The 14,988-nt window shown below is 36.6% G+C and overlaps 1 protein-coding gene and 1 pseudogene across 3 annotated transcripts in view; one reads left to right on the top strand and one right to left on the bottom strand.

Annotated features, from left to right (window-relative positions):
- CEP70 (centrosomal protein 70) overlaps positions 1-14,988 on the top strand; it is a 162,087-nt gene that overhangs the window by 62,679 nt on the left and 84,420 nt on the right. The window lies entirely within an intron of this gene.
- LOC143657784 (kelch-like protein 20 pseudogene) lies at positions 13,096-14,800 on the bottom strand (annotated as a pseudogene).

Raw genomic sequence — 14,988 nt, 5'->3', positions numbered from 1 at the left:
CCCTTCTCTTCTCCTTCCAGGACACCCACAACATGTATATTTGTGCACTTCTTATTATCATTCAATTCCCTGAGTCCCTGCTCTTATTTTTCCATTTTCTTCCCTATTGTTTCTGTTTCTTGTCGGGTTTCAGTTGTTCCATCCTCCAGTTCACTAATCCTATCTTCTGTCTCTCGAAATCTACCATTGTAGGTTTCCATTTTATTTTTTTCATCTCTTCTACTGTGCCTTTCATTCCCATAAGTTCTGTGATTTGTTTTTTCAGATTTTCCATTTCTTCTTTTTGTTTCCTTGCCTTCTTCATATCCTCCCTCAGTTCACTGATTTGGTTTTTGATGAGTTTTTCCATGTCTTTTCGTGTATTCTGAATTAATTGTTTCAGCTCTTGTATCTCATTTGAACTATTGTTTTGTTCCTTTGACTGGGCCATATCTTCAATTTTCCTGGGGTGATATGTTATTTTTTGCTGGCATCTAGACAGTTAATTACCTTAATTAGTTTATTTCAGAGCTTGCTTTAACTTCTATTACCTAGGGTTTTCTTGCTGGATGAATTTGTTGTCTATCTGTTCTTTGACATTCAGTTCAGCTTTTTCTGGACCTCAAGCTTAGGTTTTGTTTGACAGAGGATAATTTTTCAGTACTTGTTTTCTTGTTTCTTGCCCTACTTGTATGGTGCCTGTGCTGGTTTGAAAGGAAGTATGCCCCCTAAGAAAAGCCATGTTTTAATATAAATCCCATTTCATAAAGGTACAATAATCCCTATTCAATACTGTATTTTTGAAACTGTAATGAGATCATCTCCCTGGTTGATGTGATTTAGTCAAGAGTGGTTGTTAAGCTGGATTAGGTGACGACATGTCTCCACCCATTTGAGTGGGTCTTGATTAGTTTCTGAAGTCCTATAAAAGAGCAAACATTTTGGAGAATGAGAGACTCAGAGAGAGCAGAGAATGCTGCAGCACCATGAAGCAGAGAGTCCACCAGCCAGCGACCTTTGAAGATGAAGAAGGAAGACGCCTCCTGGGGAGCTTCATGAAACCGGAAGCCAGAAGAGAAAGCTAGCAGATGAGGCCGTATTCACCATGTGCCCTTCCAGCTGGGAGAGAAGCCCTGACTGTGTTCGCCATGTGCCTTCTCACTTGAGAGAGAAACCCTGAACTTCATTGGCCTTCTTGAGCCAAGGTATCTTTCCTTGGATGCCTTTGATTGGACATTTCTATAGACTTGTTTTAATTGGGATATTTTCTCAGCCTTAGAACTGTAAACTAGCAACTCATTAAATTCCCCTTTTTAAAAGCCATTCCGTTTCTGGTATATTGCATTCCAGCAGCTAGCAAACTAGAATATTGTTTCCCCCACCCCCTTTAGGAGGGTCTATGTAGGTATCATAGGCTCCAGCTGGGTTTTCCCGGATTAAACTGGTCTCCTATCGAGGCAGGGAGTCACCTGCATCGGTTTTCCCTGAGGGTGAGACCCAGAAGGTTGAAAGACTTTCCTGTGAAGTCTCTGAGCTCTGTTTTTTTTATCCTGCCCAGTATGTGGCACTTGTGTGCCTGCGGGTCCCACCAGCATCAGATGATGCGGCACCTTTAACTTTGGAAGACCCTCCCTGCTGGGGGCTGGTGGAGACAGAGGAGAGGTTGTAGGCTGGTTTTAATGGCTTCAAATTACCAAGGCTTAGTGTCTGAATTCCTTGAGGGAAGGATTCCACCTGAGTTGGGCTTCACCCCTCCCCTGGGGAAGGCACAGGTGGGAGACAAGCCCTGAAACAGCTCGTTTATGCCTATGCCTGGGGCAGTTGCAGCCTGAGAAGTCCTGTTGCTTAATTAAGAGGCAGTCAAGGCTTTTTAGAAACACAGCTACAAAACCTCTGTTTCTTTTCTTTTTTTCTTTTTCTGTTAGCCCAATGAGCAACCTCCTCTTTGACCAGGTTCACCTGAGCTGGGGGCCTATTTTTAGTAATCATAATTTGTTAATTAATGCCACAATTGGTGTTTGGTTGGACTCAGCCCCTGCTGCTGTTTAAGTCTCTTTCCTTTCCCCTCTGGAAGCAGCCTTGGGGGGGTGGGGGTGCCGGTCGCCGCAGCTTGGGGAACTGACGATTCTGGGGAGGCTCGCAGCTGGTCCAGCTGGCCCAGACTGGGGTACGCTGTGTGTCTGGTCACTGACATGGCTCCAGGAGCTATTCTGTAGTATTTCTGGTTATTTGGTAGTTGTTCTGGAGGACAAACTAAAATGCACACATTGCTAAGCCACCATCTTGGCCACATCCCCCTCTGACTCTCTTGTAGTATTTTTGTCTGGCTTTGGTATAAGGGTGATATTGGATTCATAGAATGAGTTAAGTAGCCTTCCCTCTTCTTCAGTTTTTTTGAAGAATTTGAGCAGGATCGGTACTAATTTTTCTTGAATGTTCAGTAGAATTCACATGTGAAGCCATCTGGTCTTGGACTTGGACTTTTCTTCTTTGGTAGCTTCTTAATGCCTAATTCAGTTTCTTTACTGTGATTGGCTTGTTGAGGTCGTCTATTTCTTCACAAGTCAGTGTTGGTTATTCATGCCTTTCTAGGACATTGTCCATTTCATCTACATTGTCTAGTTTATTAGCATAAAGTATTTCATAGTATCTTCTCATTACCTCCTTTATTTCTGTGGGGTCAGTGGTTATGTTTCCTCTTCCATTTCTGATTTTGTTTATTTGCATCCTCTCTCTTCTTTTTTTTTTTTTTTCGGTCAACCTTGCTATGGTTGACATCAGCCTTATTGATTTTCTCATAGAACCAACTTCTGGTTTTGTTGATTTTCCCATTTGTTTTCATGTTCTCAGTTTCATTTATTTCTGCTCTAATCTTTATTATTTCTTTCCTTTTCCTTGCTTTGGGTTAGTTTCCTGTTCTTTCTGTAGTTCTTCCAAGTGAACAGTTAATTCCTAGATTTTTTGCTCTTCTGTTTTGATATAGGCATTTTGGGCAATAAATTTCCCTCTTAGTACTGCCTTTGCTGTATCCCATAAATTTTGATATGTTATGTTTTCATTTTCATTTGCCTTGAGATATTTACTGATTTCTTTTGTAATTTCTTCCTTCACCCACTGGTTATTTTTTTTTTTTTATTAATTAAAAAAAGAATTAACAAAACAATTAGAAATCATTCCAATCTACATGTACAATCAGTAATTCTTAATAACATCACATAGTTGCATATTCATCATTTCTTAGTACATTTGCATCGATTTAGAATAAGAAATAAAAAGACAACAGAATAAGAATTAAAACAATAATAGAAAGAAAAAAAACAAAAAAAACAAAAACAAAAAACCTATACCTCACATGCAGCTTCATTCAGTGTTTTAACATAATTGCATTACAATACCCACTGGTTATTTAAGAGTGTGTTATTGAGCCTCCATATATTTGTGAATTTTCTGGTGCTTTGCCTATTATTGTTTTCAACTTCATTCCTTTTTATCTGAGAAAATGTTTTGTACAATTTCAATCTTTTTAAATTTTTGAGATTTGCTTTGTGACCCAGCATATGTCTATCCTTGAGAATGACCCATGAGCACTTTAGAAACAGGAGTGTCTTGCTTTTGTGGGGTGTAATATTCTATAAATGTCTGTTAATTCTAGTTCGTTTATTGTATTATTCAAATTCTCTGTTTCTTTATTGATCCTCTGTCTAGATGTTCTGTCCATTGATGAGAGTGTGGAATTGAAGACTCCAACTATTATGGTAGATGTGTCTGTTTCTCTTTCCAGTGTTTGCAGTGTTTGCCTCATGTATTTTGGAGCATTCTGGCTCGGTGCATAAATATTTATTACTGTTATGTCTTCATGCTGAATTGTTCCTTTTATTAGTACATAGTATCCTTCTTTGTCTCTTTTAATTCTTTTACATTTGAAGTCTAATTTGTTGGATATTAGTATAGCTACTCCTGCTCTTTTCTGATTGTTGTTTGCAAGAAATATCTTTTCCCAACTTTTCACTTTCAACTTGTGTTTTTCCCTGGGTCTAAAATGCATCTCCTGTAGACAGTATATGGATGGGTCACTATATTCACTGTATAGAATATTCATTCTACCAGTCTATGTCTTTTGATTGGAGAATTTAATCTGTTAACATTTAGTGTTACTACTGTAAGGGCAGTACTTTCTTCTCCCATTTTGCTTTTGGATTTTATATGTCATATCTAATTTTTCTTCTTTTTACCTTTTCTGATAGTCTTCATTACTGCACTCTTCTCCACACCTCTCTCTCCTGTCTTTTCCTGTCTGTCTCTACTGCTCCCTTTAGTATTTCTTGCAGAGCCAGTCTCTTGGTCACAAATTCTCTCATTGATGTTTTGTCTGAAAATGTTTTAATTTCCCTCTCATTTTTGAAGGATGATTTTGCTGGTTATAGAATTCTTGGTTGGCATTTTTTCCCTTTTAGTATCCTAAATATATCATACCACTTTTTCTTCCCACCTCCATGGTTTCTGCTGAGAAATCTATATATAGTCTTATTGGGCTTTCCTTGTATATGATGAATTACTTTTCTCTTGCTGCTTTCAAAATTCTCTCTTTCACTTTGACATCTGACATTCTAATTACTAAGTGTCTTGGGGTACATCTATTTAGATCTATTCTATTTGGTGTGTGTTGCACTTCTTGGGTCTGTAATTTTAAGTCTTTCATAAGAGTTGGGAAATTTTCAGTGATGATCTCCTCCATTAGTTTTTCTCCTCCTTTTCCCTTCTCTTCTCCTTCTGAGACACCCACAACTTGTGTATTTGTGTGCTTCATGTTTTCATTCAATTCTCTGAGTCCCTGCTCATATTTTTCCATTCTTTTCCCTATGTTTTCTTTTGCTTGTCGGATTTCAGATGTTCCATCCTCCAGTTCACTAATCCTATCTTCTGCCTCTTGAAATCTAACACTGTAGTTTCCATTGTTTATGTCATGTCTTCTATTGTGCCTTTCATTCCCATAAGTTCTGTGATTTGTTTTTTCAGACTTTTGATTTCTTCTTTTTGTTCGTCCCTTGCCTTCTTTATATCCTCAGTCAATTCATTGATTTGGTGTTTGAGGAGGTTTTCCATGTCTGTTCGAACATCCTGAATTAATTGTTTCAACTCTTGTATCTCATTTGAATTGCTGGTTTGTTCCTTTGAGTAGGCAATTCTTCAGTTTTCCTAGTATGATTTGTTATGTTTTGCTGACATCTAGACATTTAATATCCTTAATTAGTTTATTGTGGAGATTGTTTTTATTTTTTTTACCTAGGCTTTTCTTGTTGGATAACTTTGTTGTCTATCTGTTCTTTGACATTCAGTTCAGCTATTCTAGACCTCTAGCTTAGGTTTTGTTTAACAGATCAGAATTTTTCAGTTCTTGATTTCTTATTTCTTGCCCTTCCTGTATGGTACCTTTTTTATTTTCCCCTTAGGAGAGTCTACTTAGGTATTATAGACCTCAGTCAGATTTTCCCAGACCAAATTGGCCTCCTCTCAGGAGGAAAAAGCCACCTTCTTCAGTTTTCCCTGAGGGTGAGACCCAGCAGGTTGAAGGACTTTTCCTATGAAGCCTCTGGACTCTGTGTTTTTCCTATCCTGCCCAGTATGTGGCACTTGTCTGACTGTGGGTCCCACCAGCATAAAGTGATGTGGTGCCTTTAACTTCAGCAGACTCTCCCTACTGGGGGCATAGTTGAGACAGAGGAGAGGTTGTATGCTGGCTTTAATTGCTTCAGTTTTCCAGACCCTGGGGTTGAATTCTTGAGGGAGGGATTCCACCTGAGCTGGGCCCCACCCTTCTCCTGGGGAAAGCACAGCCTCCAGACAGGCTCTCAGACAAGCTTAATTTCACCCTTGTCTTGGGCAGTTGGAACCTGAGAAGTGGTTCTGGGTGGGATCGCAACTGGTCCATCTTATCCAGACTGGTGTATGCTGTGTCCAGTCACTGGTGTGGCCCCAGCAGTTGTTCTATACTGTTACTGTTATTTACTAGCTGCTCTCTAGGATGAACTAAACCCTATTCCGCACTAAGCTGCTATCTTGGACCCCTCTCTGCTGTCAATATTTTTTTCATATATTTTAGGTCACTGTGGTTAGATGAATAAATATTTATAATTATTACTCCTTGGTGGATTGACTATTTTATTAATAAATACTTCATTCTTTGTGTCTCATTAAAGTTTTCAAATTTATGTGATATTAAGATCGCTACCCTAGCTCTCTTTTGTTTCTATTTGCATGGATTATCTTTTTGCATCCTTTCAACCTTTTAGTATTTTTGGGTCTAAGATGAGTCTCGTATAATCAACATGTAGTTAGATTGTACTTTTCTTATCCATTCTGCTAGTCTTTCATTGGTGTATTTAATCCATCAACATTCCATATGATTGCTATAAAGGCAGGACTTACTTCAGCTATTTTGTCCTTTTTTTAATATATTACATTTTTTTACCTCTCATTTCTATTATTATAGCTTCCTTTTGTGTATAGTGACCTTTTGTGATGAATTTGATTGGTCCCTTTCTTGTTTTCATTTCCATTTATTTTTTTAATAATATGAACATATCAGATAAAATTTTAATTGAAATTCCAAACCATTGAAAATAATTTTTAAAATGTGGTTATTTTGGACATTCTTAGATTCCTTTGACCACCCAGAAATGGCAAACAAAACAGAATGACCTTTAGTATACTTATATTCTAGTTCTGACTTTAAAAATATAGTCACCATAATTCTAACATTCAGAGTTAAAAATTACTAATGGCATATATTTTTATTACATTAGATTTTTCTGTCTCTGTACATCTGTATTAGTTGAGTAAAAGATAGATAGTCCAATACCAAACTGTCTGATATTTAACTGTAAAATGCCAAAATTCAGCTTAAATTCAAGATTGCAAAATAAGCAAATAAAGGTATCAAATAATTCGTGCAGTTTAATTAAACTAAAAATTACCTTAATTTTTAATAAGGCAGAAAAATGACATGGCTTTATTTCATCTCAGTTTTCTAGATTTACATTTACAGTATGTTTTTACTGCATTTACTGGCAAAAATTTGGAGTTACGGCCAGGAGTGTAGTCAATCAAAATGCATAATGATTAAATTAGAATTGAGATAAAGCAATGGTAAAATATTATTATTGATAACATCTAAACTTGTAAGTGTTCTTAAAAATCCTTTCAGTATTGGGTAATTAAGTACCTAGAAAAATTAGTTTCTTTGAAGATTTGTCTTTTAAAATCTGAAAGGGGGTCCTTTACCAAAAATAGTTTTAGTCTACTTGAGAGAATACAAAATTGGTAGCTGACTTCTATAGGGTCATTGAGTTATATACAAAAATCATTTCTTCATCATCAATAGAAAAATCTTGGTTCTGTACTTGAAATACTGGACATTTATCTGAACAGTTGACAATTGTAAAGACTTTGCTATAGTCCATTGGGTGTGTAAATTGGCTTCTTCTACTTTAATTTGGGAGTTTCGGTTTGAACTTGGAACAACTTCCCCAAATTCATAATTAATCAGGATCATCATCCCAGCAATTATTTTCCATATTGTATTGCAATTATTAATTTATTTATTCCCCATGTGCTTGAGTTCTTTGAGGGTAGAGACTCTTCTTTATTCTTTTTTTTTTTTCCTTTTTCCAGCACCCAGGAGATGCCTAAAAAATACTAGATGAATGACTTTACTTACGATGAGTAATGTTTATTCTCAAAGAAATCATCCACAGAGAGACTTGCTTTCCATTGATCCAAAACTGAGTTATCTGTCATTCTACAAACAGAAACAGCTGAGACTCTTGTCTGTGGCTTCCGAAATTTATCATCAGTAATTCCTGGATGAAAATTTTCATCATGATATAAACATGAAGGGAATCGAAGAAATAGAGTCTTTGCAAAACTTCTTTCTAACTGTATTCCAATCCCAGTGATCTTTCTGTGCCCTTCACACCATCTATTCTCTCCTAATTAGCTGGGTCTGGGATTTAACCTCCACAGGACCTCATTGACCATATCTCTGTAGTCTATTTTCCAGAGCTTTTGCAGCTTCCAGATTCTAGCTCCACCTCTATTTTTTCTTTCTGTCAGTGGAAGAAACAGCTGCCCTCCATTTACTTTTTTTTTTTTTAATTTTTTTTTATTAATTAACGGAAAAAAGGAAAAAAAAGAAATTAACCCAACATTTAGAAATCATACCATTCTACATATGCAATCAGTAATTCTTAACATCATCACATAGATGCATGATCATCGTTTCTTAGTACATTTGCATCGGTTTAGAAGAACTAGCAACACAACAGAAAAAGATATAGAATGTTAATATAGAGAAAAAAAATAAAAGTAATAATAATAGTAAAAAAAAAACAAAAACAAAAAAAACAACCAGACAGACAAAAACAAACAAAAAACAAAAAAACAACAACAGCAACAAAAAAAAACCTATAGCTCAGATGCAGCTTCATTCAGTGTTTTAACATGATTACTTTACAATTAGGTATTATTGTGTTGTCCATTTTTGAGTTTTTGTATCTAGTCCTGTTGCACAGTCTGTATCCCTTCAGCTCCAATTACCCATTGTCTTACCCTGTTTCTAACTCCTGCTGGACTCTGTTACCAATGACATATTCCAAGTTTATTCTCGCCTCCATTTACTTTTAAAATACTTTCTTTATGGTTACCCAGGGGTAACCACATAGCTTAGCTTCCTGAGGAACTGCCAAATCAACCTCCATAGTGGCTATACCATTGTGCATTCCAACCAGCACTGAATAAAGTGCTCCTGTTTCACCACATCCTCTCCAGCCTGGTCGTTTCCTGTGTGTTTAATAACAGCCATTCTAGTAGGTGTGAGGGGATATCACATTGTGGGTTTGATTTGCATTTCCCTATAAAACTAGTGAGGTTAAGCAACTCCTCATGTGATTTTTAGCCATACATATTTCCTCTTTGGAAAAATGTCTATTCATGTCTTTGATCCTTTTTTTTTTTTTAATATTTTTACTGTAAACAACAAACGTCAAACATTCTTGACATGGTTACAATCAGTGGCACACCATATCCTCACATTGTTGTGTATTCATCACCATGACCATTTTTTTGAACATTTCCATCTCCCCAGCAAAAGAAAGAAAAAAGGAAAACTCATATATGCCATGCCCCTTACCCCTCCCTCTCATTGACCACTAGTATTTCAATCTACTCAATTTATTTTAACCTTTGTTCCCCTTCTTATTTGTTTATTTCTTATCCATGTTTTGTACTCACCTGTCCATACCATAGATAAAAGGAACATCAGATACAAGGTGTTCACAATCACACAGTCACATTGCAAAAGCTGTATCATTATACAGTCATCTTCAAGAAACATGACTACTGGAATACAGCTCTACAGTTTCAGATATTTCCTTCTAGCCATTCTAATACACCATAAACTAAATAGGGGATATTGATATAATGCATAAGAATAACCTCCAGGGTAACCTCTCGACTCTGTTTGAAATCTCTCAGCCACTGACACTTTATTTTGTCTCATTTCTCTCTTCCCCCTTTTGGTTGAAAAATTTTTCTCAATCCCTTGATTTTGACCCATTTTTTAATTGGGTTGTTTGTCTTTTTATTGAGTTATAGGATTTCTTTATATATTCTAGATATGAAACCCTTATCAGATATGTAGTTTCCAAATATTTTTTTCCCATTTAGTTTACTGCCTTTTCACCCTTTTGACGAAGTCCTTTGAAGCACAGATTGATTCACTTTTGATGAGGTCCCATTTATCTATTTTTCTTTCATTGCTTATGCTTTGGTTGTAAAGTCTAGGAAACTGCATTCTATCACTAGATCTTGAGGATGTTTCCCTTCATTTTCTTATAGTAGTTTCATGGTACTGGCTCTTATATTTAGGTTTTTTTTATCCATTTTTAGTTCATTTTTGTATAGGGAGTGAGATAGGGATCCTCTTCCATTCTTTTAGATAAAGATATCCTGTTACCCAAGCACCAGTTATTGAAGAGACTGTTCTATCCTAGTCATCTGGACTTGGAAGCCTTGGTCAAAAATCAATTGACTATATACCTGAGGGTCTGTTTCTGAACTCTCAATTCAGTTCCATTGATCAGTAAGTCTATCTTTACGCCAGTACTAATTGACTACTGTGGCTTTATAATATGCTTTAAAGTCAGGAACTCACTTCATTCTTCTTTTTTCAAGATGTTTTTTGGCTATTTGAAGCCCCTTTCCCTTGCAAATTTGATAATTAGCTTTTTCCATTTCAGTGAAGTAGGCTGTTGGAATTTTAACTGGTATTGCTTTGACTCTATAGATCAATTTTGGCAAAATTGACATCTTAACAATATTTAGCCTACCATCCATTAACATAGAATATCTTTCCATTTGTTTGGGTCTTCTTTGATTTCTTTTAGCAGTGTTTTGTAGTTTTCTGTGTACAGGTCCTTTATATCCTTGGTTAAGTTTATTCCTAAATATTTAATTCTTTTAGTTGCTATTGTGAATGGATTACTTGTTCGAATATAGCTCATTACTAGTATGTAGAAACACTAGTATAATTTTTTCTTGATTACCTCCTCGAATATAGCTCATTACTAGTATATAAAAGCACTACTGATCTGCATCATTTAACCTCATATTCTGCCAATTTGTTGAATTCATTTATTATCACCAGTAGTCATCATATTTTTTTCAGGGCTTTCTAAATGTAGGATCGTTGAATTGTCAAATAGTGAAAGTTTTACTCCTTCCTTTCTGATTTGGATGCCTTTTATTTATTTTTCTTGCCTAATTGTTCTAGAACTGCTAGCACAATGTTGAATAATAATGGTAACAGTGGGCATCCTTGTCTTGTTCCCATCTTAGAGGAAAGAAAAGCTTTCAGTCTCTTGCCATTGAATACGATGCTAGTTCTGATTTTTCATATGTACCCTTTATCAGTGTCAGGAGTTTTCCTTCAGTTCCTATCTTTAGAATTGTTTTTATCAAGAAAGAATACTGGATTTTGTCAAATGCTTTCTCTCTCTCTCTCTTTCTCTCTTTTTGCATCAATCAAGATAATCATGCATTTTTTATCTTTCAATTTTTTGATGTGGTATATTACATTAATTAATTTTCTTGTGTTGAACCGCCCTTGCATACCTGGGATAAAACTTACTTTGTCATGGTGTATAATTCTTTTAATGTGCTGTTGAATTCTATTTGCAAGTATTTTGAGGATTCTTGGATTTGTATTCATTAGCGATATTGGTCTGTAGATAACAATATCGCTTCTGTTCTTGTAGTGTTTTTGTCAGGATCTAGTATTAGGGTGATGTTGGCTCCATAAAATGAGTTAGTGTTCCCTCTTCTTCAAGTTTTTGAAATAGTTTGAACAGAACTGGTAGTAATTCTTAGGATATTTAGTAAAATTCACCTATGAATCCATTTGGCCCTGGTCTTTTCTTTTGGGAGGTTTTTCATGACTGATTGAATCACTTTACTTGTGACTGGTTTGTTGACGTCTTCTGATTCTTCTTGAGTCACTGTAGGTTGTTTGTGTATTTCCAGACTCTTGTCCATTTCATTTAAGTTGTCTGTTTATTGGCATACAGTCATTCAGAGTATCCATTTTTAACCTTCTTTACTTCTTAAGGGTCTGTGGTAACGTCTCCTCTCTCATTTCTGATTTAATTTTTTTGTTTTGTTTTGTTTTGTTTTTTGGTTCTTTGTTTCATTTATTTCCACCCTAATATTTGTTATTTGTTTCCTTCTGCTTGCTTTGGGATTAGTGTTTTTTCTCCAGTTTCTCCAAGTGTTCAGTTATGTCTTTGATTTTAGCTCTTTCCTCTTTTTTAATGTTCACATTCAGGATGATAAATTTCCCTCTCAGCACTTCTTCCAATACATCACATAAGTTTTTATATCTTGTGTTCTTGTTTTCATTCAACTTGAGATAAGCACTGATTTATCTTGCAGTTCTTCTTTGACTCACTAATTGTTTGAGCATGTTGTTTAACCTACGTTTAGTTGTGAATTTTCCAGTTTTCTGGCTGCTATTGAGTCTCTGTTTCATTCCATTATAATCAGATAAAGTTCTTAATATAATGTCAGTCTCAAAATTTATTAAGATGCGTTTTGTGCCCCACCATGTGTTCTATCCTGGAAAATGTTTCATGAGCACTTGAAAAGAATGTATATCCTGTTGTTTTGGAATGCAATATTTTATATATGTCTATTAGGTCTAGTCCATTTAGTTCTAAATCATAGAACATATGATTTAGGTTCTTTGTTTCTTATTGTTCCTCTGTTTAGACATTCTGTCTATTGAAAAGAGTGGTGTGTTCAAGTCTCCCACTGTTACTGTAGAGATGTCTATTACTCCCTTCATTTTTACCAGTGTTTTCCTCATGTACTTTGGGGCACCTTGAATAGGTACCTATATATTTATGATTATTTCTTCTTCACGAATTGCCTCTTTTATTAATATATAATGTCCATCTTTGTCTTCTTATAACATTTTTACATTTAAGCTCTATTTTGACTGATACTAGTATGGCTATCCCAGGTTTTTTTTTTTTGGCTGCAGCTTGCATGGAATATCTTCTTCCATCCTTTCACTTTCAAAGTATTTGTATCTTTGGATCTAAATTGAGTCTCTTAAAAACAGCATATAGATGGATCTTTTTTTTTTTTTGTAAATACTACCTTTATTTTTATAAGTTAGACATGCTGGGGGAAAAAAGCATGAATGATACATATAAACAGTTGCTTACCAAATACTTATTTTTTCCCTTGTAAAGTGCAAATGGTCTTTAAATGGAAACACAAGAATTACCAAACCTTTTTTTTTGTCCTTAAGGGACAGGAGAAGGAAAAAATTATTTCTTTTAGTTGGTTAAAGTCTTATTTAAAGATTCTTCTAAAAATAAAAAGGGCCTATGAGCACAATGAGAAAAAAACTTTAAACACTGAAACTTTAATCATTGTTTTCCTTACAAAGTTTTGCTCTCCATCAGAAAGTGAGATTTGAGAGAAGTAGTAATAACAGAATGAAGAAAATTATATATAGTTTGTATAAAAGAACCAAGATATTATAAATAAAATGCCTCATTTGGTTTTACACTCATGAACACATGAACTTAAGAATTCATTCTCTTGGAGGCTGTTATGAGCAGTAAGCCTCAGCTTCACCAAGCCTGAGCAGCAAGTATAAAGAATTGCATAACAGTATTCACTGATGGGGAAAAGATATTTCTCCCTCTTGGCCCTTGGAAGCAATATGGAAATAGGGGCTATGGTGTGCCATCTGTCTTCCTGAGGATTGTAGTGCTCCACTGTGTTGAGAGCAGATGTCCCATCAGAGCCACCTACAGAATATAAAACCCTCCTAGTACAGCCACTTCCATGCCTAGTCTTCTGATACTCATAGAAGCCACTCGAGTCCACTTCTTATCCTTTGGATCATACTTCTCAACAACATTTGAGGCAAAACACAGCATCCTGGCCACCCACAACATAGAGAAAGCCTCCAAGCACTGCCACACCAACCCTTGTCCTGCAGGTGCTTGTAGGGGCCACATCACTGCCCCATTGATTTGTTTTGGGGTCATAGCTTTCAACACCATTGAGATAAGAGAATCCCACATTGGCCTCCTACTGTATATAACAGGTCATCAAGAACACTTACCCCAACTGCACATTGCATTTTGCTCATTGAAATACCATTCGCCGGTTTGAAGATCATATCATTTGATGCTGGAAATAGCATCCCCCACTGACCAACCACCAACTGCAAAGAGCCCTTCTCCATATTGGCTAGGTTTCCATGGTCTTGTCCTTCGTTCCTGCATTAGGAGTTATTCTTGAGGTAATAAATGTAATTTTTAGCCTCATCTAACAAGTCTCTAAATTCTTCTTCATTTTTGATGAGGGGATCAGAGCCTACTGTACCCACCAGGAACTTGGGACCAAGCAGAGGCGGACAAACATGTTGCAGCACTTCGGGTAATTGAGGATGTCTTTCTTGAATACTGTATTTGGTCCAGGTCATCACTGCGTAGGACACTTGTTCTTCACTGCAAATATTTAGCTCATATCTAGGTATTATATCATGAGTTGATTGGCTGGAAACAACACGAACTTTGATTACTATCGCCTCTTGAAAGTTATGTTGAGTGAACTTATCTGCTATCTTTAGTAACTCATGACATGAGTGTGTGTTAGCAAAAGTCTGAATACCCAGGCAGTTAGAGAGATCTAATGGTCTCTTTAAGAATTCACAACAAGCTTCCTGTATTTCTGCCAGCTGGAGGTGGCAAGCAGCTGGCAGAAAGGTCTGAACATTGCCCTCTTCTACAGTTATCTGGGACGTATATGCAAAGTCAATCAGGAGTTCCATAGCCCTTTCATCTATGTCTCAGATCACTACTTCTGTCTGAGAGCTCTTTGCCAATTCTCGTGTAAACATAGCTCTAAAGTAGGGACTACAGGCTGACAAAATGACTCAAAGGGCGTATATCTTTTTAGTGCCCACAACTAACACTATGTTCCATCCCTCTCTTTTCCTGGGTGGGAGTGTCTGCTAGTCTCTCCCAGATTGCAGCAGCCATTTGGGCTAGAACCAAATGCTCCTTTAACTGCCAGCCTTGGGGGTAGGGTATGGGTACCAAGAGCCACAATAGAGTTCACTCACTGCAGTTTCCCTGGAAATATGGAGTGGTGAGCGCCTGTCTTCCTGCCTGGGAAGGTTTAAGATATGGGAGCCATAGGATCACCCTTACCAGTCAACAGTGGAATCAGGACTGTTTTGCATGCCACTTTTTTTCCCAAGGGAAGGGCCTCCCAGGCCCTCTCAGTCTGCAGCAGCCAGCTAGGCTGAGCCTCAGCTGCTCGCCCTGGGCATGGAGGATGGGTACCAAGAGGTGTGTCAAGTTCAGTCACCACAATTTCTCAGTCAGAATTTCTCTGTTTCTTCATCCAGCTTTTTGTTACGTGTTGTAA

The sequence above is a fragment of the Tamandua tetradactyla genome, chromosome 15 (assembly GCF_023851605.1).
Source record: "Tamandua tetradactyla isolate mTamTet1 chromosome 15, mTamTet1.pri, whole genome shotgun sequence".
NCBI classification, from domain to species: domain Eukaryota; kingdom Metazoa; phylum Chordata; class Mammalia; order Pilosa; family Myrmecophagidae; genus Tamandua; species Tamandua tetradactyla.
Note: the sequence above shows the minus strand (reverse complement) of the source record. Positions and strands in the feature narration are given on the sequence as shown.